Raw genomic sequence first — 6,351 nt, 5'->3', positions numbered from 1 at the left:
GGCGGGTCTCAAGCCACAGGCTCATCTGAGCCTAGATGTCCCCTCTCTCCACCAGGGGGCCTGGCCAGCTCCTCCAGGCCCCGCCCTCGAGGCATCCGGTCTGAGATGTTGCTGAGCCCCCATAGTAGCAGCTCCCACAGGCAGCTGTGAGCCTGGGGTGGTGAGGCCTGCAGTGGGTCCCTCACAGCAACGTGCCCAAGCCAACGACCCTAGACCATTGCTAACCTATGGTGCTCCTGGAGCTTGCCCCTAGGTCGCTGGCCTGCGACCTACAGAGCCACACCCCACCTGGCCCAGAGGGGTTAGCTGCTGGAGTGGGAAGCAGGCTGGGCCCCTCGAGCTGCACTGCATTGAAACCATTAAAAGGACTAGGGAAATCCTAAATGACGTTATTCAAAATACATGTGCTAAGTTGCAGTCTACCAGAAACTAGAATTGAGATGGATGCTGGCGGCTCCTAACAGCCTCACACCACCCAACCCAATCCATAAGACCAGGGGCTGGGTAGGAGGAAGGGGAAAAAGAGGTAAATGAAATGATGCCAAGTACCATCACTCTTAGTTTGGGTCGGAACAAATAAGATAAGAGCTAACAAGCTCAATGCTGTCATGGTGAGAGTTACCAAGCTACGTGCTGTGACAAATTGTTTTACTTATTCACTAATTGCCAAATCTGCTTGGCGTTATTGCCAGATCTGTTTTATGTGACCTTTATATTACCTATCTGCTAATCTGCTAAATTGCCAGGTTCTTTTCTGTGAAAGGGATCATCTTGACCCCGTGCTTGCTTTTTGCTTCTTTTGCCAACTTTCTTTTTGCTTCTTTTGCTAACTTTCAAACCACCTGTTTGTTTCCTTTGCCAACTTTCAGACTATTAAAACCCCAACTTCAGACCCCTCAATGCTCTCTCACTTAGTCTGCCTTAGACTTTGCTGAGACAGCCCCGCAGTGAATAAAAGACTCCTTTTGAACTTTTAATTTGAGTCAGTGGTCCTTATCTTGCCTAACAGAATGTCATCACTTGGTACTTGGTGAGAGCTTTGCTGTTTTTGCCATACTTGGTTTTTGAGACTTTTTGTATAAAGTCAGACAATTATGTTAGCAAAGGCTGAGTAACACTACACTCACCTTTAAAGCACTCCCCTTGGCCATGTGGCCTCACTGATAGTCAGCTATGTGATATGTAGTACTGAATTGTCAAATCTAAAGCAATAGCTCTGAAGGTATTACAGTAAAAGAGTTCAGAAATTACTTTGAAGGGTGGACTAGACACTGGTGTCTGTGCATAGCTTCTCAAGGGGAGCACCTATACTGATATTTAGCAATGAGGTATGTAGCACATTTTCTAAGAGGAGTTTGTGGATTTGTCAGGCCTTGTGTCATTGGATGAATTGAGACCTATGTTTTCCTATGCTGTTTGCTGTAGTAAAAGTGAGAGTCTTAAAAGTTGAACTCTCTAAACAATGACATTGAATTTCAAGTACTAATACTGCAATAACCTTTTCTATTATTTAGGACCTGGTGAGAATGTTTGTTTGTTTTCTTCCACAGTCTTGGACCCTGGATGAGTTCTACACCATTCTTATTCCTGTTAATGCAGAACAGAATTTTCTTGGTCAATCTGACAACATTTATCTTCTGTTGAGGGCCAGAAGTCCCAGTTCCTGAACCTAGTTGACCTGGGTCAATTACTCAGCTGAGCTAGAAAGTTCAATGAGGCATGGCAATAACTGAAAGTAAAATGAATGGAAACTGGAAAATAAAGCTGGAGTGACATGGGCAGAGTAAACAGAGGCCAAAGTAACTTGCACAAGTTTCAGTGTAACAAAGAGATTTTATTTAGGAAGAACAAAGAGAAAGTTTAGAGCACTTCCAAAGTTGGAAGTGGGTCCTGGCTCGTGATGGAAAGAAGGTGAGAGAGATAGAGACACATATAAATACCCTCTCCATTTGAAACTGGTTGCAAGTCTTTCATTGGCCTCTCTGTGCCTCCAGGTTAGAGTCACTTTTATTGCCCTTTTCTATTTGATTATCATCTCTTCCTATTGGGTCTTAGTTACCTAGGTTATCTCATATCCACATTCTCATGGGCCCTCCAGACTTCCTGGTTCAGCAGGCCAGGCTTTCCTCCCCACCCCATCCTACCTTCAGCCCCTTTCTTAATGTCCCTTTTAATCTTCCATTAAGAAAAGCCATTTATTTGAGCTGTTTGATTTGAAACCTTTCACACCTTTGTTTCTGCCTTTTCACCCAATTATTCTGTTGCCTTCAACTATTAATATTTGCCTTGTTTCTCATTGTTTTACATACTTAACTTTTCCGTTCACTCAAATTGGGTCAACTGCTTTTACATGACATATAGGCTAACTATGAGATATGTATTCTTGACATTTCTTCTTTGTAGAATATTGCCCAGTGTTTCTATTGAAATCTTGGGATGCATTTTGTTTCTAACCTACATGTAAATAGTAGAAAAAGAAAAATCTACAAATAATGTAAGAGGTGTTATTTCTATAAATGCCTTAGGAATGCCAGAGGTAAATTATTTATATTGGCTGTAGGATTGCTTTTTTAGTTTGGTGGAGAAACAAATATTTCATGTCCTTAGAATACTAAAATCTTATGCTACCTACTCATAATTTTTGTTCTTAAGAATTAAGTCATTAGTGAGAATGTTTTGCATTAGGTTCAAATCGCCCATAGTGAAGCTCAGGTCAGCAAAGCAAAAGTGAAGTTGGAAGCTTTTCCGTGCTGCTCAGGGAGGGCCCATATGGTTTTGTTCTGGATTCCCACCATAACTTAAAGGAAAATTTTACCAATTTCCGGAGACCTTGATATCCTACAAATGAAGGAGGAGGATGTCCTCAAATTCCTTGCAGCAGGAACCCACTGAGGTGGCAGCAACCTTGACTTCTAAATGGAACAGGACATCTACAAAGGGAAAAGTGACAGCATCTACGTCATAAATCTGAAGAGGACCTGGGAGAAGCTTCTGCTGCTGTTCAGGCCATTGTTGCCATTGAAAACTCTGCTGATGTCAGTGTCACATCCTCCAGGAACACTGGCCAGTGAGCTGTGCTGGAGTTTGCTGCTGCCACTGGAGTCACTCCTAGTGCTGGCTGCTTCACTCCCGGAAACTTCTTTAACCAATCCAGGCAGCCTTCCGGGAGCCTTGTCTTCTACTGGTTACTGATCCCAGGGCTGACCACCAGCCTCTCACAGAGGCAACTTATGTCAAGCTGCCTACCATTGCTCTGGGTCACACAGATTCTCCTCTGCGTTATGTGGTCATCATCATCCCATGTATCAACAAGGGAGCTCACTCAGTAGGTCTGATGTGGTGGATGCTGGCCCGGGAAGTTCTGCGCATGAGTGGCACCATCTCCCATGAACATCCATGGGAGGTCATGCCAGTGTTGAGTGAAGTTCTTTGATTGGAGTCACAGAGGCAAAGCCAGCAGTCAGAATGTGCAGAGGATTGGAGGGCATGCAGTAGCTGGCTCAGGCATGCAGTAACCCCAGTTTATTTCTTACTCACTTTTATGCTTTTTATAAAGCATCCTGAACATACACACATAATCACCTACACGTTCATAATCTAACTTTAGATGAGCTGGCATCCATTGGTCCAGATAATTCTTAAAATTACAAAACAATATAGTCACAAAAAAGTCACAAGCCTTATTTATCTTTTTTTGCTTCAAAGAACAAGGTATTCATTTGTAAAGAACAGATGTAATCTTTAACTTAGCTGCACACTAACCTTATCTTGATTTACCACTACTCAGGTCTCTTCCAGGAAATTCCTGACCACAGGATGCTCTGTTTTCAGTGCCTGCCTCCCACTAGATTAGTTTTCTAATCTCTCTGGAGGGTCTTCAAAGGAATATCCCTTCCTGCAGACCTTGAGCAGCCTTTAATGTGGCTTTACTACATGCCAGATCTCTATTTCTACAGAGATCCTGAAGAGATTGAAAAGGAAGAGCAGGCTGCTGCTGAGAGAGCTGTGACCAAGGAGGAATTTCAGGGTGAATGGACTGCTCCAGCTCCTGAGTTTACTGCTACTCAACCAGAGTTTACAGACTGGTAAGAAGGCTGCAGGTGCCCCCTGTGCCTATTCAACAGGTCCCCACTGAAGACTGCAATGCCCAGCCTGGCACTGAAGACTGGTCAGCTGCTCCCACTGCTCAAGCCACAGGAACAACCAGTGTGTGGTCTTAAACTGTTCTTTCACATCTCTTAAACAAGATGGAAATAAAGTTGGAGGAAAATAAACATCAGTTTAAAGAAAAAAAGTGAAGTTGGAAGAAAAGGATGTTCAGAAAGCAAACACTTGGCTAAAGATCAAACAGCAGATAACAAAAAGTTATTCTCATAAATTATATAACTCAGAGAACTGAACATCATTGTCTCCTTTAAAAAAAATGTTTACATTATGGTACAAGATATTTAACATAAAATTAGCCATCTCAGACATTTTTAAGTGTACAGCAGTGTTAAGTACATTCACGATGTTGTGAAAGCACATTCCTTTTTGAATGTCTTTTCTCATATTTGTCTTAAAGGCATAAGATGTAAATGACAGATTTGCAGATTCAAAGATGAGAGCCTTGAGGTCCAAGAAATGTAGCGTGGATGGTATGTTGTTTATTGGGAAGAAGTCCCCTACACAGTGGGAGTGAGTTTGCCCTGAGAAGATGAAGAAGGGCTTCCTTCCTTCACACTTCTCACCTTCTCCTCTCCCCAGCCAAACTGAGCTCTCAGGTCTACATGCACACACACAAAACTGTTCTGTCCTTTCCATACAGTAAAAAGAAGCTGGAAGACAACTGTGAGATAGTGAGATCTGTGAAAGCATTAAAGGAAGCTAAATTCAAAACATGGAAGATAAATGCAGACATTCTTTATGAAACCTACAAACAAAGAAAGATGGCTGCAGAAGAGCACGATGTACATGTGCTCACTGATACAAACACTGCTGTATAAACCTAGTGTCAACTCAAGTACACAGTTGTAATTTCTTTTAGAATAACTTCTGCAATGTGATTGCCATATTCAGTCAGTACAGAATTATGCTTATTTTTCTTGCCTTGATTTCTGTAGTCTGCACTTTTCTTTCTGACTGGTTATCTTGTTTGTAATTTATTCGAGGGTCACACAAATACTGGCACCAAGATTGTTAATACTGTGAAAATAAATAAAATTTAGCAGCCATCAAAACCTCCAAAATACTTTAAATCTTGAGAGACATGTTTTATATAGCCTATAGCTGCAACTTCTGCTTCTTAGATTATAGATTGACTTTCTTTTGAATTGTTCTCATTCTATTAATGACCGTGACAGACCAGAAACCAAATCTCTTCTAAACACTGGCCTTTATTATAAATTAACTGCCTCCTCTATTGTCCTGTACCTAACGTAGAACAGGTTGTGCAAAAGACCCCAGGACTCTTACATCTTCAGTGTAGAATAGTAAAATATACCTTTCCTTAAAGAAAAAGACCACTTTGACCAATCAGATCATTTTAACATTAAGCTTTATATTGAAAGATGTTAAAATTCTATTAAGCTTCCCTAAACCTTACCTCCAAATGACTCCAAACTCCCATACTTTGGAACACAGACTTCCATTGTTTGAAATCTGTGTTTCTTGGGTGATGATCCCCAAGCTTTTTTGCTTAAATAAATTCTACATTCAATCAGATTTTCTGAATTTCATTATTTAGGGTTGAAACATGTGGATTTCCTCTGGATTCATTTATATTGTTCTTTCAGTTTTTTTTTTTTTTTTTTTTGAGACAGAGCCTCAAGCTGTCTCCCTGGGTAGAGTGCCGTGGCATTACAGCTCACAGCAACCTCCAACTCCTGGGCTCAAGAGAGTCTCCTGCCTCCTCCTCCCAAGTAGCTGGGACCACAGGCGCCCGCCACAACGCCCAGCTATTTTTTGGTTGCAGCCGACATTGTTGTTTGGCGGGTCTGGGCTGGGGATTCGAACCCGCCACCTTAGGTGTACGTGGCTGGCGCCTTAGCCGGTTGAGCTATAGGCGCCGAGCCTGTTCTTTCAGTTTTAATCCCAGCATGTTGTCTGTGCTGCTATATGCCTAGTTATTTTAATTAAGTGCCAGACAGTGAATAAAAAAATATTTAGAGAAAAATCAAGGCCTAGAATTTTATCTTGCTGCAGAAAAGTTGGGAGTATGCTTCTGGCAGGTGTTCAGGCCATGAACAGTCCTAGATCTCCTTAATCCAGTCAGCAATTGTCAGTCCCTACAAAGGCCAGTGTATTTCCCATACACCCTTATTCCTAGTATGTGTATCTTCTAGGTCCTGACCAAACCCTGCAGGTTTCAGT

The 6,351-nt window shown here is 42.0% G+C and overlaps 1 pseudogene across 1 annotated transcript; it reads left to right on the top strand.

Moving 5' to 3' along the window:
• Positions 1 to 2,900: 2,900 nt before the first annotated feature.
• On the top strand, positions 2,901 to 4,220 carry LOC100950071 (annotated as a pseudogene). Its single transcript, XR_002771254.1, has 2 exons — positions 2,901 to 3,406; positions 3,934 to 4,220. The product of XR_002771254.1 is annotated as a 40S ribosomal protein SA-like (transcript).
• Positions 4,221 to 6,351: the final 2,131 nt, after the last annotated feature.

The sequence above is a fragment of the Otolemur garnettii genome, unplaced genomic scaffold, assembly GCF_000181295.1.
Source record: "Otolemur garnettii isolate 467f Iridium unplaced genomic scaffold, OtoGar3 scaffold00257, whole genome shotgun sequence".
Classification (NCBI taxonomy): domain Eukaryota; kingdom Metazoa; phylum Chordata; class Mammalia; order Primates; family Galagidae; genus Otolemur; species Otolemur garnettii.
Note: the sequence above shows the minus strand (reverse complement) of the source record. Positions and strands in the feature narration are given on the sequence as shown.